At 47.2% G+C, this 23,195-nt stretch overlaps 1 long non-coding RNA gene across 1 annotated transcript; it reads right to left on the bottom strand.

The window, feature by feature from the left end:
- Nucleotides 1-5,720: 5,720 nt before the first annotated feature.
- LOC122465271 lies at nt 5,721-21,758 on the bottom strand. The gene is made up of 3 exons (XR_006289989.1): nt 20,569-21,758; nt 8,750-9,081; nt 5,721-8,114 (listed from the first exon to the last, which is right to left on the bottom strand). It is a non-coding gene; the product is annotated as an uncharacterized LOC122465271 (long non-coding RNA).
- Nucleotides 21,759-23,195: the final 1,437 nt, after the last annotated feature.

Below are 23,195 nucleotides of genomic sequence, written 5' to 3' on the forward strand. Positions count from 1 at the left end.
CTGGTTGTCAGGTCGGAAATTCCACATTAGGACATGACATGGGGAACAAGTCGAAGAAGATGGATGGCGAGGGGGGGTTGACACGGAGTAAGCCCTTGTTTAAACACAAACATCTTTGATAATTAACAAAAGTGGCAAGGAAATTACCGAAAAAACCCACACAAAAGGTAAATGGATTTGTGTTTAAATATGATATATTTTAAAGAGTTCCCTGGTGCTGAAGTCCCTCTTTAAGGGAATGAAATAATAAAGCAATTTATATACCAATAGAAAGCCGAGCTCCTAAGTGCCATTGTGTAAATTTTCCACTTGACTTTTCATTATCTACCTGAACAAAATCAATCTATATGTATGGGATCAACATACAATTCGAGAGATAAAAGGCGAAATAAATTTGCTTTGCATATCCTGCAGATAAAAGGCCCAGGGCTCCAGTCTCCTCTTCCTCTTCAGGCAGCTGCATTTTATAAAATAAATCATCTTGGAAAGGAAAAGGAGCAAGGCAGTGTTGGATCTTAAGTGTTTACTCCTTTGCTTGAAATATGGATCCTGTCAAATGAGCAGCAGTTAATGAGTAACTCTGAAGGAAAAGCAGCTCTCTTAGCTCTTCCCCCCCAACCCCCAGGATGAGCCGATCTCTCTCCCTTTCGGCTTGCAATCCACAGCCCCTTTTGTGCTAGCACTGCACTCTTAGTGCTGTCTTCATGGAAACGCACTGCACCGTTCTAGACCCGGGTACAAAGGCACATTGGCCCCGGGGGAAGTTTGTGAGATGAAGGGGGACAGGAAGTCCAAAGTGAAGGGAAACATTCTGGATCAGATTCTGCCTTCCATGGAAGACCCCACAGGGAGGGGCAGGGCTAGAGATACTTGGGAAATTCGGGAGGTGAGATCCTGGCCCTACTGAAATCAATGGGAGTTTTGCCATTGACATCAGGAGAGCCAGCATTTCACCCCAGTAGCTTACACTTACTAAGGGCCTGATCCAAGGCCCCTGGGAGCCAGTGGAAGTCTTTCCATCAACTTAAATGGCCTTTGGATCAGGCCCGGCATTCCCCAGGCCTCATGCAGTGGGGAGGTAGTTTTCCCATCCCACAGTGTGGCTGAAGAGAGTGGCCGTCTAATCCCACGGACATCCAGATCTCCATGGACAAACCTAATGGCTCAGGGCATGTATGGAGTCCCCCTCCATGAGAATAAAGGAAGTCCAAACCTGGCAGCATTTCTCCCTCTGGATCCAAACTCCCTAGGGCCTAATCCAGTGCCCACTGGAATCGGGAGGAGTGTTCCCACTGACTTCACTGGGCTTCTAGTTTTCTTCTGCCCCTACCTGGCCCCCCGTTCTCAATCGGGAAGTGTTGCAGACATGAGCAGATATTATTGCCAGCAGAACGACAATCCTTTCTGCTGTGTAGATTCCTCCCTGGTGCTCTGGGATCTGATGCCGTGTAGACTGGCTGACCCCGTCCAGCCATGCAGTCCTCAATCCCCATTGCCATGCACACAGAGGGGTCTGCTTGCTGTATGTATGGTGCATCTCCCCTCCACCTGACAGTCTGAACAGGTTTTGTGCCTCTTTATTCCCTCTGCACCAGAAGCAGAAGGGATGTCCCTGGGGGCCTGATCCAAAGCCCATAGAGGTCAATGGGAGTTTTTCCATTGAGTTCAAAGAGCTCTGGAGCAGGGCCAAGGCCCTTACCCTGCACAATCGGGTTTTTAAACCGACTTAGTTTAATCCAGTGCCAACGCATGTGGGGATGCTCTTGTTTCAGTTTGAGTATCTTATTTCAGTTTACCTTCAACTGTTTCCTAATCAATTTAAACTTAACCCAAGTAAGCCTGTTTTGAATCTGAAATAAATGTTCACACAGCAGTTTGCCCCGGCTCAACCAAATCAGTTTAAAACTTGTGCAAATCTCTTATGTAGATAAGGCCTTAACTGTACTCTTAGGTTACGTCTACACTGCAAAAAAAACCCTGCGGCAGTGAATCTCATTACAAAATTATGTCGCCCAGCCTCCGCGGTGGTTAAATCACTCACGCTTGGCTTCTGGTGTCAGTGATGCGTGTCCTCACCTGGAGAGATCGTACTGATTGTCAGTGGGGGGCATTGTCAGTGGGGGGCATTGTGTGGGGGGCATTGTCAGTGGGGGGCATTGTGGGATGGCTCCTGAAACCCAGTAACCGTCGACGTAAGCAATGCAGCGTCTACGCTGACTCTGCATAGACCTAGTTACATCGACCGTGGCTCTAGGGCGCACAGGGAGGTGGCGTTACTAAGAGAGACTTACGCTGGCGGCAGCGTAGACGCCGACTCCGTGGGTGCTCCAAGGAAAAAAGATGGTGGGTGTTCAGCACCCACCAATCAGCTCCACCCCCTCCCTCCCTCCCTCCCTCCCAGCGCCTCCTGCCTGCCATGATCAGCTGTTCAGCAGCATGCAGAAGGGGCTGTGGGGGGAGGGGCAGAATGGGGTGGGAAGGGGTGGAGTGAGGGCGGGGATGGAGCAGGGGTGAGAAGAGGCAGGGCAGGGGAGGGGGTTGGGCAAAGGGGTGGAGTGGGGGCAAGGCCTGGGGTGGAGCAGAGGTCGAGCAGTCTTCCCTTCCCCCCCCCCCCCCCCCGGGAACTCGGAAAGCCAGCGCCTCTGGGCAGCAGCCAAATTTAAGGGAAGACATTTCCACTGCTAGGCCAACACAAGGCAGCTTACGGTGGCCCTGTAGTGTAGATAGGCCTCAGAACCCAGGGCTCAGTCTCAGGCTCACAAGGCTCATGCTATGGCACTAAAAATAGCCGTGTAGACATTTCCTCTCCAGCTCTAAAATCAGGGCAGGGGGTGAGTATGTCTACACTGTACATTAAGCCCAGGGGCTCTGTTCACACACAAATCAGTCTGACTCAGGTCAACAAGCATTCAGGACCCATCTCCTAGGGCCTTGCTGCGGGCGTAGATCAGAGCCAGAGCCCCACTGGGACTCAGCTCCAAGCCTGTAATTTTGCAGTGTGAACCCAGGTCAAGCCATAGATCTGAGTCAGAAAGTCTGCATAGTGGAGTACGGTTGTGTTAGCTTGGCTGTGAGACCCGGGTCTAGCAATTGTAAACCCAGCTTTACAGTGCAGTGTGGATGCTCAAGCACAGACTTGGAAACACCAAGTCCACAAGCTCGGGTCCCACAGACCTGGCCTCGGTGAGCAGTGTTGACATACCCGTAGTGATGAGTGCAGGAGAAACGCCTCCAAATATAAAATGAATAAAGAAGTAACTTTGTGCCTTCGGTTACTCCCGAGCATCCCCCAGTGAAATCAATAATCAGTTGGCTGGTTTCCAACGGCAGCAGAAAAAGATAAATTAGGGTAAAATTATTGTTCCTGAAAGGTTTCAGAGTAACAGCCGTGTTAGTCTGTATTCGCAAAAAGAAAAGGAGGACTTGTGGCACCTTAGAGACTAACCAATTTATTTGAGCATGAGCTTTCGTGAGCCACAGCTCACTTCATTGGATGCATACTGTGGAAATTGCAGAAGACAATAGTCTCTAAGGTGCCACAAGTCCTCCTTTTCTTTTTGTTCCTGAAAGGTTATAACAATATGTTTATTTACATGAGAACTCTATTCCAGTGTCACTGAGCGACATATATCGCCTTAGTCTCTAGCTTGTGGGATCTCACCCTGGGGGAGTGACACCCTCTCTCTTTTATGCCAAGATTGATGGGAGGGGATCCCTATTTTTTTTTTCCTTTTCGTAACATGCATTCACAGTATAAAACCACAGCACTACATTTATGAACCTTCAGGGTAATATAAATTCTTATTTTTGATCTGCTACCTGTGTACATACGTCTTCCACATTGTTGCAGTATCTGAGCACCTCACAGTCTTCAACGAATTTATGCTCACACACCCCCACGAGGTAGGAAAGTGCTGATGGGGAACTGAAGCACATAGCGACAAAGGGCTTGTCTACATGAACATTTAGTTCACAGCAAGATGGTGTGCGAATCTACCCCGCACCAGCTTGCCACAGACAAACGGTTCCTGTCGAACCTGCTTCTGCATGTTTATAGTTAGTTAATGTGCTTTGATTGTGTCCTTGTCAAAATGGGACTAGAACTGTTAATGCGCGTGAATAAGGTGCACGTGGAATTAGAGCACGGCGGGCTAGTGCGGGGTAGGTACGCACCCCAGCTTGCCGCGAACATGTAGACAAGGTAACAGTACTAGTGCCTCGCTCACTTGAGGATACGGCAGGAGGAAGGCAGCTTTAAATGGGAGGCAGGGCTTCTTAGGACTAGGCACTGGCTCATGTTCGAGCTGCCTGGGAGTTTCTGATGGAAGAAGAAATCCTTGAAATACTCCCTTTTTTAAAAAAATTCACACCAAATTTTTTCAGCAAAAGAAAAAAATCAAAACCTGGGGGAAAAATATCCCGTGCCACCGGGGTCAGTGTGAGTTTTGCCATTTATTCCCACGGGAGCAGGAGCAAGATGTTAAATTCTTATGGTGCTGATCACTGATGCTATATTGGGTCCAGCCTCCTATGGTGTCAAACCGGTTTGCCCACCTGCCCAGCAGGATTAGTTGGGCATGGTGTGGAGGGCAGAGATTTGGCTTCCAGAGGCTGATCTTCCATTCCTCACAAACTCGACCTTCCCGCGGAAGTCAGTGGGAGTTTCAGATGGGCAAGGAATGCAACCTTGGGGCATCTGGTCCCATCTCATCAAGGTACTGAAGCAGATGCCTAACTTTGTAAGCATCAGTAGGACTATTCACCTTCTAAAATTAGGCAAGTGCTTCCATACTTTGCTGGATCCGGGCCTAAACCCCTTGCTCTGCCCATGTGAAGATGCACGTGCATATCTCATTTTCTCCAGGAATCTCATAATGGCTCGTAATATTCCTCTTAATGAGGCATTTATTTTCCCCCATCAGTGGAAAATGTATGGCTGTAGATACCGTATGAGTTTAATCTATCATATATGACCATAGGGGGGAAACAGTTTTCCTCAGTAGGTGACCGAAGGTGGAAATCCCCTCATATTTGTCAGGGGAAGATTTCTTTTTCCATTAAAGGATCCTCAGTGGGTGCAAACCAGCATAGATTCACTGAAATCCTAGAGAAGCAGTGAGACCCAGTGGATAGGTAAATAAACTGGGATTAAGGAGACTTGGATTCTCCTCCTGCTCTGCTCTTCAATCTGCTGTGTTACCTGGAGCAAGTAACTTCACCTCTGTTTCCCTTCCAATCTTTTGTGTGTCTTGTCTATTTAGACTGTGATCTCTTCAGGGTGGAGACTGTCTGTTATGTGTACGTACAACACCTAGCACAACCAGGTCCTGATTTGAGCTGGGGCTGTAGGCGCCGCTGTGATATAAATAATAAAAACAAAACAAATCAAAACGTCAGTAGAGCATCTGGATCAATGGGCCTCATTCACACCTGCATCACTGCAGTTTTACCCTGGTGGACCTTCATTGAAATCAATGAACTTCCCCCAGTGTAAAAGTGGCGTAACTCAGTGGTGACTAAGATGTTATGCTTTTTACCCCATGTCAGACACTTACTTCAGGTGGGACTACACCGATTTATACCGATGCATTAGTTCACTTTTAAACTTGCTGCTATAAACAGATATAATTAGTCTATGCATCATTCAAAGACCTATAAACATAACTTCAAGGTATTAAAGCAAGAGTCGCCATAACAAATACAGACACCAAGAGGCAAACTGAGATGGTATCTAGGAATTTAATAAGAAATATATACAGCAGCAATGACATCAGTTAGTTACATATTTTCTACAATGTTTATACCTACCATAGACGACTTCTGGGATTATTAAAATAAGACACATGAAGATTAATAAATATCAATTAATCATTATCCTAAATTGCAATAGGTTTACTCTAACCTTGTTTCATATTTATGTCCTCAGTCTGAAATTGGAATCACAGCCAAAACATCACCTTTGTTCTAATTTACTCAATTAGCACATATTTACTCGGCTTTCTTTTTTCCTTCCAGCTGAAGTGAGAGAAATCATTTTTGTTCTGATAATCTTTACTTTTAAAAATCTCTAGAAAGGAAGTCCTTCTCAAGAAGTATCTCTGTAGAGTACAGTGAACTGCTCTGTTACATATATTGGGCCCAATTCTCATTTACACTAAGTTTCCCTTCCACCACTCTGGCAATGTAAATATGCCTTAAAGCAGGGGCTGAGGGGAGGGGTGTAAACGTAATGTATGCACACTTCAGTAAGGTCATTTCACACTCCCATAGAGGTGTAAAGATATCTTAGTGGCCACAAGAACGTACATCCTGCATGCAGTAAAAATGTGTATGAGATTTCATTTTGTATTTAGTAAATTTTCTGGATTCTTAACAGCATGCTTTATTACAGAAAAATCATATTTTATACCAATGTATGCATATTTCTGTAATATCTACAAATGCTGTCCTCTCTAGCAGTTTGCAGAAACATGCCTGGTTTAAAATGCTGTGCAAATGCATTATACAATTAGAGATTGTAGCTGCATGTAGCGATCATGTCAAATGTATTTCAAAAACATTTATGAACAGAACCTTAAAGTTTAGAAATGCATTTCATTGCCCTGGGAGACACCCAAAATATTGCTACGTGAACCCAAGAACACAAAGAGACACATTAAGTACATAAAGCACCCTATGGCACGTCAGTTGTCAATTAAATGAACAGTCTGGGCTGAAATTAGTCTGACTGTAATAAAAAAAGCATTTAGGAGATTAATGTCTGCAGTACAGAAGAGAGCAGAGATATTAAAAGGAAACATATGTGCACTAAAAACAGTTGCTTAATTCAAGTTCCTACTGTTCATTTTGAAGTCACACAAAGGAGATTAATAAGACTTTCGCTTCTCCTAGGGTAGCCCTTCCTTTAAACGATGAATGCATTTTTACAAACACAAGCTGTTTCTTTCCTTTTCCTCGGCTGAGCTACTGGATGATGGGGCAATAAACACATTCATATCTTTGCTGCTGACCACTTATTACTTTTTAGACTGATAAGCCTCTGTTTTCAACTAATTTAAGGGCTGGGAATGGCTATGGTGAAGATATGTCAATACAAGGCTTCCTGGAAACACTAAAGTTGATTCAAACAGCAAACATGGAAGTAGTATTTCTATAAAATGATACCTTTTCCCCCACTGAGTAGGACAAACAGTGATAAAATTCACTAGGGCAGAAAAAAACTTATCAGTAAGCTATTCTGCTGGGAGCTAGGGGACCCGATCCTTTCTACCATTTGAAGTCAATGGGAGTTTAGCTCTTGACGTGGGTGTGTCAGGGTCGGGGCCTCGATGGCATAATTCAACAATGCTGCATTTCCAAGGCATCTTCCTCATTCCTTTCAAATGAACCCCCCTGGAGGTAATGATCCATCACCTGCACTGAGGGAAGCGTTATAACCTAGGTTGTGTCACACGCTGTCTGGACACACTTGTGTTGAATAGTTATGATTGGGCTCCTCTGCAGTCTCCTCCTTTGTCATCTCTCTCTTCCTTTCCCCTCTAATATTTTGCAGGTTTGGGTTGTTGTTTAGCCCCATGTCGGCTATTGCAGTTTGGTGCTGGATCTACTATTGGTTTGGATCAATGGCAATTAGTGCCCCTTTTTCAAATGGAAAACATCATTAGGTTCTTGACGGATGCAAGCCTGGAGTTCCCAGACCAGTGTCCCTTTTGGGGGTCTTTCTGGTGCAAATGGCAACACCAAGCAGCCCCGCTCTGTGTGAGTAAGTGTAAGGTTCACAGTGTAGCTCTCTTTAGGCTGACAGGAAAATTAAATTAAAGGAGGCTCTCACTCATTGTCCCCCGTTAACCGACTTGGGGCAATGGTGGCTCTCCAGGGAATAAGGAGAGACGTGAGAGAGAACGTGGGAATTGAGTGAAAAATATTCCCTGGTCGTTTCCCTGCTGGTCCCTTTACAACTCCAGCTCGTCCCTCTGCTGTGAGGCCGACTTACTTGCACAGAGAAGAAAAGGGAGCCCAGCAGCCATCATGGGGGCGGGGGGGGGGACACAGCTTCCAAATCCCAGCCCCTGAGCTTTCTCCTCTCCCCTTTGCGGTGAACGTCCCAAGGATTCCTAGGAGCAAAAAGATGTTAGGTGGACTCTATGAATGTCACCGCCACAGATACAGGGAGACTCCCACGGGGCGGGGGGGGGGGGGTTGGTTGTTTTTAGTTTGGGTTTGGGGGGTTGTTTGTTTGTTTGTTTTGGGGGGGGTTGGGTTTGGTTGGTTGCTTTGGTTTGGTTGGGGGGTTGTTGGTTTTTTTGGGGGGGGGTCATTTGTTTGTTTTTCGCTTGTTTTATTGACGAAGCCTTTTGGCAGCTGAAGGTCTGTTCTGAGAAGACAGAAGGGCCTTTTTTTCTTTTTGTGCAGGTGACAATTAACACCAAGCTTTGGAGTGGAAGCCAGACTGTCCCAAACTCGGTAGGAGCAGGGTATTTCTGGAGGGGGACACAGAGGAGAGGGGCTCAGCAAATATTTAAAACTTTTACCATGTGACAAAAGTTGCGGGGGGGGGGGGGTGGAAGAGCTGGAATGGAATAGAGGATGGGGGAGGGAGTTGGAAAGGACCCGTTTTCTCCAATTCTGAAAAACGATCGTATTTTCCTATTGCCGATTTCCCGAAGAGGCTGGGAGGGAAGGGGAGGATATGCATTCACATGTCATCCGAATTAAACCAGTGTCCTCTTATTGAAACAATAAACCATACATGCGCTTTAATCACTTCCAGTGCTTCGGTTACATTCACTTCACTGTACTCGAAGTGCCGGCTATGCTTTTACACGAGTCTTCGTTCCAAAACGGAGTCGCATTTGAGCAAAGAATCTCCCTGGTCTTCTCTGCCTGGACTTCGGCAGAATGGCCTGTAACGGTTTTTAATCCCAATGGGAGGTGCCCGATCCTTCACCCAGGGGCCGATCCTGGGACCACTCCCAGGATCTTCAGAGTACATCCTGTTGCCGGAATCGGAGGAATTCACACCGGTAATCGGTGTGACTGAGAGGAAAATCAATCCTTCCTTATCTTCAGCAGGAGGTTAGCCTGAAATAAAATGCGTGGAATAAAACCCCGAAATCAGGCGCTAATGTAGGGCCGTGGTGGTAAAGACAGAAAGACCTGGTTAGTCTGTGGCAAAGAAGTTCTGGAGACATTGTGGGATCTGGCTAGATCCTTTAGGGAAAGGCAATCAGTCATTCTGTATTAATGAAACCAATCCAGGCTGTATTGGACTTTGCTAGATACTATTTCCAAACCGGGCATTTCCTAATCCTTGCCAGATTATTGTTTTAGGATGCGCCCACTGGTTCCCTTCTGTCTTCCCTACGATTTTACTTTGCCATCCGAATTTGGCTAGCAAAGTTTTTTGTCCAGAAAACCCCATTGCTCTGGTAATTCCTGTCCTGTGGGTCATTGTCCAATGAAGGGCAACGGGGAAAACCAATTGTTGCCCTCCTTCACCAGCAGCTGCAATTGCAGTCAGAGGACTAAACGGGGGGATCCCCCCGGCGAATTGGGTGTGCGGGATCTGTGGAGGATCTACCTGACCAAACTTTTGTGTGCGGCAAAAGACAACATCGTTGTTAACACTTTGTGTGCAGTTAACAGACTAAATCTGACAGCTGTTTCCGAGGCAGCGGGTGGGTTTACTGCACTATCCTGTCAGGGCAGCTTTCCCGAACCAGACTAGATGGGTGGGGTTTAATTAACTCCACATGGGGAAGGCTCCCCCCCCCCATGTGATCCTGGGGGGTGAAGTGTTCCTGGCCAGCCATGAGAATTGCTGAGCCGGTCTGGGCTTTTGTGGCTAACTTTGGCAGGATCCCACGTTCTCCAAAGTGCTTGCTGGCATGAGGATGAGATGCTATGGGGGGAAAGAATAGCTCGCGTGGAAAAATAAAGAGCGATTTAAACAGAGATCGGGTTGGGTCCCCGATCTCCTTTCCATTTCTCTCTCGGAGCAAATTCTCCCAGGTCAGCTGGTGCTTGTAAATCAGACACACGCCTGCTTCTGTGTTAATGCGATTTGCATTTTCTAAAAAACTTTTTGAACATTCAATTTCATGCTTGGCTACACCGGTAAATACAGTGCCACGTCATGCCGCCCTCAGCCCGGCTGTAATGAGCAAGCGGAGATATGCTTATTTAAAATCACGTTTCCAGCAAAAGGCATTACCCGGGTGCTATCAGCAGCCTCCGCCTGAAATAGTTTTGCAAGACGGAGCATATCTGAATTGCATGGTCCTCCGCTTGTGCACTGAGGGACGCTTATGCGGGCTTTTTATGGGGCTTCCTAATGAGATTTTGATCACTTTTTTTTTTTGACCGTTCCTTTGCCGATCCCTGGGGTTGGAGTTGCGCTGAACGCGCACAAACACACACACACACACACACACACACACACACACCCCAAGTATAACTGAGCAAAGATCAAACGCGATCTTACTGCCCCCAGATTGCATCCAGCCCTGGGCTACGGACCCCGGCAATGAATTCAGGGACTCGAGCCTCACCCCGTTGAAGTCAATGGTAAAGCGCCCATGGACTTCAGTGGGGCAGGATCAGTCCGTACGTTAGTAAGGTCCCGTATCCTGCAACAGGATCTGCTGGAACAATGGGGCTCGCGGGTCCCAGCGCAGGATTCTGGGCTGGATCCATTCCTTCCACTCCGACCCGCCTGTCTGTCCAGACACATTTAAAGTTCGGACAGCTTCACAGAAACGGGCTTGATACAGGAGCGTGTGAGTGTCCGAGCTGTACAAAACAGGCACGTGCATTGGGATATCTATGCGCACAGATTAGTTTCTTTCCGCCTGTGCGCATAGCCAGAGAGAGGCAGAGATGGGGTCTGCTTCAGTGTTTTGATCTCTGTCTAATAGTCCCGGTTTGCAGGTTGCCGCAGTCCTGGCTTTGGTTGGTTGGTTTGGGGGTTTTTGTTGTTGTTTTGTTATGTGAAGCCAGTGGAAGCCCGGCGCTGTAGCTGACTAGAAGTACACACAGGCCCGCCTCGAAAGCACCTGTCCAAAAAGCCCTAAACAACGACGGGGCGCGGACAATCCTTCATGCGCCCTGATGTCCTGGCAGGAGAGTCGATCCGCAGGACGGTCTATCAGATTAAACAATAACCTGTTGGGCTAACTCCCGTTTTTCTCGTTGATCAGTGGGAGTAAAGACCAACATTAGGTCTGGATGGAGTCCTAATTGACACCTGTGCCCGGCCCTTTGTGAACTAAACTCTGCCGACCGCTGTCCGTTCCTACTGCTGGCTGGCTGGCGCTCTCTGCACGGCTGGTCTGTGTCAGGTCCGGAATGCTGCGGAGTGAAACCCTATTTTGAATTGTTTTCTATCCCAAGGCTCGGCGAACCTGGGAGCTACGCTATCGGGGTCTTTAGGGGGGGTAAATGAAAGTAGTCAGAAACCAAAGCCAGGAGCTAGGACATTTCATGGCTCAGTTTTAACTCCAGAAGGGATGACAAGCGTGGCGAATAATGTGATCCTGCGTTCCCCTCGAAGTTCGGCCATAGACGTTTCTTGGAAGCAGGATCGGCCCCGTATTTCCCAATAAAACTCCCCAGCAAACCCACCCATTGCAAAGAGAATTTGTTGGAAAGGGAAAGTACATTGCAACTGTCTTTGAAGCGTCATTCCCGTAAAAAGAAAGTTTATCCAAAAGAACATAAGAAGTGAATCATAACGAACACTTTACCTATATTCTGTCACAGTTCCCTGCTTTTTGGGCGGCAGTGGCTGAGATATAAAAACTACTCAATCCCTGCTGGCTTTATTAATCACTCATCATTGATTATTGCTGCAATTATCGATCATAAGGAAAATAATTCTGGCCATCGGTATGTATTCTTCACAAGAGAAGAGTGGGATGAGGAACCACTTTCTGATATGCAAGCACGGCATGCATTTGATTAATGGATAGGAAATCTCTCTCAGCTTAATTCCCTTCTATTTAAAACTGGACGGTAGCTCCCATGTCCTCACTTGGATAGAGCTCCTCTCCTGATTTCCACTGGTAAAAGTGTCGGTTTCTGCCCTGGGGGAAAGTTTTCCTCTTGCTGGGGCGATTGTTTCGATTTTTGGCACTCATTCCACCGGCGATGGGGGCGGGGGAGCTTTTCTTTAAGACAAAGCTCCTGTCTGATTTCAGGATTGTCTATCTCTTGCAAAAACTGGGGGCACCCTTATGTCCCCCTCACGGCTTCAATATTCCTTCCGGGGTTTTCCCCGCGTGCCCGGGCATAGATAAATGCATGTGTCTCCCCAAAGTGCGTAAAGCAGAAAATGTTGCCTGCAACTTTCATGCTAATGTGATCTTTTCAGTTAGGCAGGTGCTGGGGACTTAGACGAGAGGTCGTCAGTGAGGAATCACCGTCTATGAACAATCATCCTTGGGCAAAATGTCAAGCGGAAGAGCTGCGCGTATTTACGCCTGGCCAGCAGCTGGTTCTCCGCGTTTGGGGGGCAGTTGATTAGTGGGGTAGAGAAGGACATCCTGGGGAAAACAGCTAGACCTCCTGAATTTAGCATCGCTCTGCAAACCAGCTGGAGGGACACTTGAGGGGGTCGTAAAAGCAAAAGCCACAGCAACCTCGATTGCCTCCGCTGTTCACGTGTCTTTCCAAAAATCCGTCGGTGCCGGTCCCCCTCCCCTCTCCCTCATCAGACCTGCTACTTTGTTCTTGGGCCCTTTTCAATGTATTTCAGCAAGCAAACGAGACACAGGTGCATGCCCAGAAACCCAGAACAGGCTGAAAGTGAGAGAGGCCGCCATTCAATGGGATGGAGAGGGAGACAAGGGCAGGTTACTTTTAGTTGTTGACAAAGGAAGGGCAGAATCTAAACACCGCTTCAGACAATCAATGGACCCTTGTCTCCGGTTACCGAGCTGGGCTCTCTAAATGAGTCTGGCATGCTGATAACTGCAGGGTAGGCACCTGAGATAAACTCCTTCCAAGGGCTTGATGGCGCAGGAGATAGGGAAGGATCTGGGGCATGATCTGCGGCTGTGGAGAGGCGCTTTAATTTGCCTGCCCCTGCGTAGAAAAGGACAAAGAGTGGTGCAGGGGCTAATTGACAGCAGCGCAGTTGTCCTGAGCCAGAGGAGAAGAGCTGGGCGAAGAAGTCGTTGTACCCTGGTGCTTATTTGCAGGACTGATGAGCATTACAGGGCGTGAAGCTGTTTCCCCTCTAGCTCCTTCCTTTGGAGTGGCTAGGACTTCTGAAGGGCCAGCACAAAATCTATACCTAGCGATTCCCCTCCTGACTTAAGAGTTTCAACTTCAAAAGCTTTCGGTCACGTTGAGGGTAGTGGAGACAGGCTGGTGTTTCGGGGGCACATTCTGAGCAAGGTGCAGCTGTTACTTTGGGTTTCCTGGCCAGAAAAGTACCGCTGGCCCTTCTGGGGGATCTGATGGGGGAAATACTAAACTCAATGACAGGAATGTATTTATTGCCAAACCTCCAGAAACCTTTCGAAGGGAAGCCCCCTGTTAAGCGACACTTTCCTGATTTTTCATGGTCTGTGTGTATATAAATCTCCTCACTGTATTTTCCACTTTATGCATCCGATGAAGTGAGCTGTAGCTCACAAAAGCTTGTGCTCAAATAAATTGGTTAGTCTCTAAGGTGCCAAAAGTCCTGCTTTTCTTTTTGCGAATACAGACTAACAGGGCTGCTACTCTGAAACCTTTCCTGGTCTAAAGCGATCAATGGTTTCAATGGGTTCCCCTCTTCACTGCGGCCCTGGCTGACATCTTGAATGACACCGAGGCCATGTGTTGGTCTAGTGTCTTCCTCTTGCGGGAACACCAGCATCTGGCCGTGGGAAGACCCCGGTTGGCTTGCCCTCGCTGCATACAGAGCGCTCCTGGGCGCTTTGAGGTCCCGGGGAGTTTCTGAGGCTGCAGGAGGAGGCTGAAGAGCCGCGGCCACCCGCGGGTTTGCGTTTGATCTTGGAAGCTGGGGAGCCCCTAGGTCTGACAGCCAGATCCACGCGCAAAGCCTCTCCTGGTTCGCAAGGCGGTTAATGGCGCAGCCCTTATTCAGCGAGTCTTCCAGGTGAAGGCCAGGCAGCGTTCAGAGGGAGACACCGCTCCCATCGCTTAGTAAAGCAGCCTACAGGTTCCTGCTTCCATCATTCCCTGCGCGCAAGGATCCACCAAAAAGGAATGGCTCCGCAGCGCCAGATTTTCAGATCTAAGGCAAAAAGCTCCCCACACACACACACACACACACACACTCCCCCCTTACACCGCCAATGCGCTCTCCATGCCCCGCCAGATGTTCCCCAGCTGGAGCCATTCGGCTGCGTGATTTTTTTCATCTACAGTATTTTCAATTCCACCCAAAATAATCATAATAATTAATAAAAAGCAACCCTGCAAATCAATCAGTAAAGCGCTGGAAAATAAGCGCGGTTTATGGGCGAGGGAGCGGGTTTTTTAAGGCTAGTTTCGATGGCCGAGGCTTCCCTTGGCTACGCAAAATAGCGCCGGGGTAGATGGACGGTAGCAAGAAAGGGCTAAAGACCCGCAGCGTTGCCCAGCAGCCCTTTCCGATCACATCCCGGGTCCGCCTCTCCCACCCCCCAGAACTTCCAGCCCGAAGCAGCCGGTGTGTTGCCAAGCGCGGCGTTAGGTCTGGGACCCGGGAGCGCTCAGCCGCAGCATAGCCAGCGGGAGCGCCCCCGCTTTGCGTATAGCGGGTCCCCAAGTTCGAGTCACTGTTATAAAGCGGATCTTTACCTCGCGACAGCACCGCACCATTCCCAGCCTACCGATTCAGGAACCAGGGAGCACAGGGATCAAAAGGAGCCCCCAGATTTTTGTTCCTGATCGGGGAAGGGAGGGGAATCGTGTGTAAATATACAGCACTGGAGGTACTTACAAATAATGTCATGAGTGCGGACAGGCCTTTCTAACCTCCAGAACCTTCCTCTGAATTCTTTAGGGCCTGATCCAGAGGCCACTGAAGAAAATTGGGAGAGTCCTGCCGAGTTCACTGATCTTTGAGACAGGTGCTTTTCAGCCCTAGATCTCAAAGCACTCGAAAGAAGAAGAGCCAACTCGTTAGCTCCATTTTATAGAAGGGGGAAACTGAGGCAACCTGGGGGTCACAGGGGAAGTCGGTGGCTGAGCCGAGAATAGAATTCGGTGTAAGGGTTGCTCATCCTTGCAGGGAGATCTAGGAGGCCTTTAACACACAGAAACGGGACTGCAGATAAGGTGAGGAAGGACACTATGAAATGCGGTGTGAACAGAACAAAACATGAAAACGAATTTAGTCCAGTATCCTATTCTTGCTTGCTCAAAAGCTGAAGCGACCAACGGATAAGTCATTCATTTTAAACACAACCGAATACCCGCTGTGTTCACCCTTCGGGTTTCATGTCATGCTAGTTCCCAAAGCAACAGGGGTTTTCAGGTTGTTTTAATGTAATTGCCATCAGAAGCAGCAAGCTTCGGACCATCTCTTTTCTACTTCGGCAGAAGCCTGCATTGAGACCAAGGAAGATTTCGCCGTTAGAATCGGTGGCAGCATGTAAAATCGTGTGACGATTTTACATTTAAGATTTTCTAGTCCTATGCCTGTGTTGTCTTTGAGGGATCACTGGAGATTAATGCTGAACTCAGCAAAACTGTGGTTGAAAAAACTCTCCTGTGTTATATGAATTTAGAAACGGTTTTAACTCAGAGTATTATCAAGGATGTTAGGTTTAAATCCCTGTATTTTAAAATTATGATTGAAAACAAAGGTTTTTCCAGTGCAGTAAGATTCATTAATATTTTGATGGATAAATCATCTGTAGCGAACGAAAGACCGAAACTCAGCATTTAAGATGATAACTTCTTAAATATTCTTCCTTCCCCATATTCATTGGAAGTTTATTTCCTGAGCTGTCTTACGCTTTTACCGGCATTCTAACGAAATTTCTCCTTTAAAAGGGTCTCTTCTCCTTATCTCCAGAACAAAATCAAACCTAGCAATGTTTTCTGTGCTTATTTCAACTCACATCCTCCCACATTGCAAAATGACTTGGAATCGAAAGTTCACACGTACGATTCGAATGCAATCGGGTACCATTTTTCTCCGGATGAATCGTTTTCCGAAAGTTGTCTACAACAAACTATTTCGGTTGCCTTGACTAGTTCATGAGTATTATCACGCACCAAGGAAAGCAAAATGCAAAGCCGCTCTTGAAAATATGCCCAAATAGAAATTGAGTACTCCTTTTCCAGAAACCATTTTTAGCTCTATTGGAGAGGAATCTGTCAAGTAAATAACAGGGCAGCAGCCTATAAATCATCCAATGGCATGCTGTTTAATATTTACTTATCTGAAGGTTATACACTGCCTAGGTAGTAAACTTTGAGGGTTTTGTTTCCACTCTCTCCCATACCTGGGTTTTATGGATCAATATCCCATGGAAGAGAAGCGAGCTTCTCCCCACCGCAATATCGGATTAGGAATATTTCTAGAAGAAAGAGGCGAATGTGAACTGACTTTAGCCTGCAATAGTCTAAAGCAGAATTACAGCTTGTAAAATCGGTCCCCATCAGTCTCCCAGGAGACCGGCTCAACTTCTACTTGGGTGTTCCGCTCCTTGTTAGCCCGGCAATAATTAGCCTCATCTCACCCCCAAGGTTTTTTCAGATTATCAATAAATGCATTTTTTGCATAGAATTATAAAAGGCCTGGCGGGGTCGTTTCCCGGGCTGTTTAGAGGGCGATACACTTTGGGAAAGTTTGCCACAATAGGTACAGAGCTGAGAGCCAGGCAGTTCTCTTTAAAAGTTGGAAGTGTGACTTTCTTATCAAACTGCTGGATATGTCATCTTCTTTGTGCTTTGATGTCTGGTGTCTTTTGAGACCATCTCTGCATGTCATTACCAGGCTCAAACAATTAAAGAAGTGGCCTTTTTTTTTTTTTTTACGGGAAATAAGAAAAAAAAAGCTCTGTACACAATTAGATGATTTTTGGCCTCAGATCTTAACTGTGAATAGTGAAACTCACTATTAAACTGGCTTTTCATTTGTTAAATAGACAAGTTAAATACACGGAGAGCTTCAGATATTTGGGGCCTTCGATTTCAACTGTGGGATAGTGAAACTCCTGATTAAACTCAAACTGGCTTTTCATCAATAGACACGTTTAAATACACGGAGCCGTGATTTGAGCGAATTGTATCCCCTGGGATGGTTTCGGCCGCAGAGAGCTAGCTGTGGTCGCTGGAGAAAGTCATTATTAAACTTTAAACTGCCTTTTCATAGCAGGGGCATTTGAATACTTTGATTACTAGGCAACCAAGCTGCACCGCAGCCAGCTGGTTTACCAGCGTTACAGCCCTCGATTTTTGCCTTTAATCTAACTGTAACGATTGGAGGAATTGACTTTGCATCTTCAGACAAGTTTTAATGCAACCTAGGCCCTTTGGGCTCGATTAGCTGAACGGACTTTAGACTCCACGAAAGCAATTAAGTTTGATCGGATGGACCCTGTACTTTTCTTCCCCCTCTCCCCCCCCCCCCCCCCCAAAAAAAAACCCCACCATGACCCTGCGGTAGAACCAGTCCCAGGATTGGAAGGCTGGGTGGAAATTAACGTTAGCTAGCGGGTCAAACAGAGTCACATCTCTCTGGTGTCCTTTCCTCCGGCGGGAACACAGTTTGGGGGAGGTGGGGGCTGCGGAAGGCCTCTGATTTTGTTCGCTGGAATATGCAAACCAGGCAGGGCCTGGCAAGCCGTGTCATTAAACCGAGTTACAAAAAGTTAAAGGAAAAGGTTGCACTAGCCTGGGGTTGCCATGGCTCTGCAGACGCCTCGGCCTGTGATGTCCTCCAGCTAGAGGCATCCGGGGCCTGCGCCGTGACATTTGAAACCCTGCTCCTCTTATTCTTCTCTTCTTCTTGTGAGAAGGGGGGGGGGGGTGTCGGGCAGGGAGAGGGGCGGGTGAAAAGTGCCTTCTCCCCTTTGATTGATCAGAGTAACCTTGCACATTGGCAATCCAGTTTTGTTTTTGTTTTGTTTTGTTTTGCGGGGGGGGGGGAGTCCATTCTTTTTGCTAGAAGAAATGAAAGGGGGGGGCTGCACCGGAGGTGTCTTGTCAAGTCCTCTGAATTCGGTGCATCCGCGTGCGCCCCACTTTGGAAAGGTAGCTCTGGGCTGTGCTGGGGGAAACCTGTCTTAATTGCGGGGAGGGGCCCAATTAGTCCGTTCTTTCTCACCCGACAAGGAGGCTGGGCCGGCTGCTTTCTCGAGGTAACGGGGCTCTCACATTGACCCCCCCGCAGGACCCCACTAGCTCACAGGCTGCTTGGCCTCCTTCGGGAGCAGCTGATGGGCGCCTCGAAAGGCCCCAGGCTCTGAGCGCTGCCACCCCGCCGTTCTCCGCGTCCCTTCTCCTACGCGGCGCGAAGCGAGGATGTATTTATTTGTGTCGTATTAAACCAAAAAAAAAAAAAAAAAAAACGGGCCGAAGTGGGGGAGAGCATCGACACGATAAAGATCAGGCGCGTAAATTGGCCATTTGGCAGATTAGATCTCTTTAAAACGCTAGCTTTCTTTCCAAAGTACCGTTGCATTAAGGGACCGCCTAGCTGTGAACCGGTATCACAAAGGCCATTCCCTATTTAATTCAGTCCTGGAGTGGGCTTGACTTGAGGTTAATTTCCGCCCCCCCCCCCATACACACACACACACACACACACACACACACACATTCCCTTCCCCCCTCCGCTCCCATCAAAGGATCCCAAGTGAAGTACGTGGATAGACACTCATTTAATGACAAGTAATTGAGGAATCCGAGGGGCAGCATTACGCGTGGAACGGGGAGGTTATTAATTATTTAAAAACCATTAGCCTCTCTGTGCGTCCTGCCCAGATCTCATCTTGTTGGGGCAATATAACCTGTCACATCAGTCAGAGCGAGGGGGAATCAGAAGCGACTGGCCCGTTCGCCTCCCTTTTCGCGTGGAATTTGTTAATTTTGCCATCTCACGTGGGAGGTGGGTTAGAGAAAAATCCCGGGCTCCCACCACCGCCCCTGGGCCATTTTCAGAACGAGATCGCACTGGCCCCTTTGTAGAGGCGATCTGTTGTGCAAAGTGACCGAATACCCCGTGTAAGCCGCGTTCAATTTCCCACCCATCTTGCTTCGGCATGAAATGAAATCCGTTTGCCAAAGTCAGATCGCGCCCGCAGACACCGCTTGCAAACGCGCACCGCCTGGAACCCGCTCGCAAGGGGATAAAGAGATCCCCGAATCCTGCTTTTCTCTGCGCCCCGATTTTTAATAATAATCCTTCCTATTTACGCTCGGGAGAGAAAAGACATATACTAGCGAACTGGAAGCCCTTTTCTGCAAGCTCTGAGCACTCGGGCTGCTAGGGACAGCTCAGACACCGCTTTAAAGAGTGACACTTGCGAATGCGATTTTTAATGTGGTCAGTTCTGGTGTTTTGTGTTGGGTTTTTTTGGAGGAGTCACCACCCCTCATGCCGGTTAAAATCGATCTTTCCGCTATCCTCTGTCAGGTTAATTCAGTGGATATGAATTTGCATGTCCTGAGAATGAGAATAAGTTAAACATTTTTAGAATCTCCTTTGCCTTTTCATATATGGTAAACTCTAGTAAAGTGATGTATGCACGCCTGCCTACCACGAATTCCTTTAAATTCACCACCGCTCATTGAAAGTGAGCTGAGCGCAAGGGTCAGTTCTGTACAGGCATTTCTCGGCTGTGCTTTGCCTGAAGTTTTCATAAACGGGCAGGCTTCAGGCATTCCCGTGGAATTGGATGCTATGGTTTTCTCTGTGAAGCTTTCATTCAGTACACGTGTGTTTAGGGTAACACATCCTAGTGTGTGGGTCGGGGGAGGGAGGATTCAAATACCTTGGATGTGCATTAAACCAGTGGGTGCGTCCGGACAAGAACAAAAGAGCCTGTTTTAGATCAATCAGCAGGAAAAAGCGAAGTGAATCGATATGAAAACAGTTACATGTGCTAGGAAACTCCGGCGAATGCAATACAACCCGGCTTGTCTCGGAAGGACCTGGCTACTGCTTTCCGGGAAAGAATTCGCAAAGGAAATGCGAGCGAGACTCGTGGAGTTTCAGCGGGTTAGTCCCTGAGAAATCAGTTTCTTGTAATGAACTGTCCATAAATTGAGCTCCAGAAAGACCCCTGTGTAGGTTCGGGTTTTCACTACCCCCTACTCTCTCCCCCACCCTCACCCCCAGTTGGGAGGTTTTCCTTTTAATTTAATTTAAACATTTAAATTTAAATTTTTTAATCAACTACACTTAATAAAAAGCAACCCTCCCAAGATCATTACCCGTGGGGCATTCCCTGTTTCAACCTCCTCCACTTTAATCCAAGAAATTAGAGATGGCAAAAGCCCTGTTCGATTCCCCAGGATCGCCCCCCTGTTTATCTCGCTTGGTTTTAATTTGGGGGGGGGTAGAAATGGGGAAGCTGGAGATTGGAATTAAAAAAAAAAGTGATGGAAATCACCTACCTGCCGCCCCTGGAGCTGCACATGGCGATGACAATCCAGCATTAGGCAGCCCCGCGCAACATCGCTGCATTTATTGGAGCTCAAATTGTGCGACTGTTGACTTTAGCACAAAGCAAAGATTTCACTGCCCGCTAGTTTAAAAATGAATATTTTACCAAGATATCGATCAGCTTTATAAAATTCAGTTAAGCACAATGGCTCAAAAGGAGAAAAAAACCGGAAAGGGACGCACTCTAATATCTGTGTAAATTTGCTGAAGTATGACGTGGTGTTGAAAGTTTACCCTCCTGGAATTTGGATCTAGATTTTTTTTTTTTTTTGGTTGTTTAGTGACTTTTGTTTATTCACCGATCACGGTTACTTAAACCAGCAGGAGCAGCAAGAGCTTGGTGTGGCGAGGAACTAAATATACCGAGGGGAGAGGTTGTTTGTTGGTGTTTTTTTCCACCCTGGGTGTGTGCACGATCCATGGGGAAAGGGAGCGAAGCGAACAAGGCAACACATAAAGGATCTGCTTCTAAAGCAGGCATCCAAATGACATCCTTTTTGTGTATGCGGACAGAACTGTATCTTATCGGTTGGGATCAGCGGAGTGAGAGACGCTAAGTAGTTTAAAACTACCATTTAACAATGGGCATGTGATACAGAACATAACAGGTTAGAGCATCGCAGCCCCGCGGCATTGTTCCCAAATCAGCCTCATTCCCTGCTTCTATTCTCCTTCCCTACGGGAGCCTTTTATGTGATAATGAAACACATTTTATGCTTTGGTTCACAACGTGTGTGTCCTTGCAGTGTGGAGACGGACAGATTTCTGGCTGGATCCTAGTTTTGTTTTGTTTTTGGAGGTTTTTTTTTTCCACCCCCGCCTTCCTTCTCTTTCCCTGAACAATGCCGAATTTTAAGAAGGATTTGAATGTTATTTTGGGCAGCAGATCTATTACTCCTGAAACGCGTGGGAAAACAACAAGTGGCTGGGAAACGGGGGGAATGTGGTGCGTGAAAAACCGTTTCAGCACCGGGATGTGTTTTAATCAGGCAGCGGAGTTGCTTTCAGGGCGAAATGTTTGCGGGGTTCAAAGCACCAGAAGCTGGTTTTAAAAATAGCACCTCGTTCTTGGTTTGTAAAAGCAACCGTGTAGGTCATTTGATTCTACTCTCTCTGAAACCCAAGTGACCACCAGTGTGTGTATTATGTATGATTTATTCCCTACACAATGTGATTTATTCCCTACACAATGGCAGATCTTTATACGGATCTGTAGTGATGCGTGTCTAGACACAGACATAACAGTACTCACACAAACACTAATTATATCGTAATCAGATCCACGGATCTATCTATCTATTGATATGTAACAAATCAACAATTAGACAGTGGAGTTTTTTCAATGCAACGTCGATTACTTTCCTCGAAAACCTGTCATATGATTTGGTAAACCTTCCATGTGTGCATGGATATTTCTGGTTATGAAAAATGCAGATCTACCCTATTTGAACGTTATTTTCCCTCTAATAGCTGAAATCTGTGAAGAAACATATAGACTGCTGGACAGGTAAACAGCAGATGTTTGGGGACAATTTCCCCCCACAAAATATGCCAGACATGAAATCCACAGTATTTTCACTACTTAAACACGTGAGGCATCATGATAGTGAATATATTTTCACATATTAAATTGGTTCACTATCTCCATTGGTTCGTACAGGGATTAAAGGTGGGAAATGATACAGTGCACACATACACGGCTACTGTGAATTGCAGCGTGGGGCTATGTAGCTATCAAACTGTTTTCATTATGATCCATCCATATTAACATTTTCATTATTCCTGACAGTTCTCTCTATGCACAATTAGCAGGAAGAATGAAAACCTATTCAAATGTCTGTAATATGCTGAAAACAGCTTTACCAAGTTTAGTACAGATTACACCTCCCCCATCCCCCTTTTTTTTTTCACCTTAATGGATCCATATGTGGAATGTATGTTAGCGGCACATTCAGGGTCTTCTTCAGTTTTAGTGTGATAAAGGGAAAGTATCTTGTCCCAACAAATTCGGGCCCAATCCTGCAGATATCGAAGTCAAGGGTAAAATTCCCAGTGATTTCTCGGGGGGCGGGGGAGGGGGGTGCGAGCCCTGCGTTTATACTGATGGGTGTGAAAAAATGTCCCATTCTAGGGCTCACAGACCCTCCCTTTTCTCCCCAAAGTGGCCCCCAGTGAGTAAACCGAGGGCGGGATTGTAACATTGTGTGCACACGGCCAGGCCTGTTCCAGGAAGGGGACAGTGTTCAGGGTCACTCCGAACTTTGGGCTGCTGGCGCTCAGTCAAGGCGAAGAAGTTGATTGTATTTGGGTCAGGTACTAGTCCCCTAAATCGCATCTTGCCCAGAATTTAGGCTCATCCACCTTCCTCCAGCCGCCCCTCTAGCTGCTTAGAGCCGTTGTGCGCCCGGCTATTCGGGCAACTCAAGGAGTTAAGGTAGCTCCCGGCCGCCCTTAGCTCAATTGATCCCTTTCAAGGTTTCTGCAAACTCCAAAGTTCATGACATCAAGGACAGTCTGCAGCGTGTCACCTGGCGCCATAGAGACCGACCCGGTGTGTTTTACACGGCTCCTGCCTTTC

The sequence above is a fragment of the Chelonia mydas genome, chromosome 3 (genome assembly GCF_015237465.2).
Source record: "Chelonia mydas isolate rCheMyd1 chromosome 3, rCheMyd1.pri.v2, whole genome shotgun sequence".
NCBI lineage: Eukaryota > Metazoa > Chordata > Testudines > Cheloniidae > Chelonia > Chelonia mydas.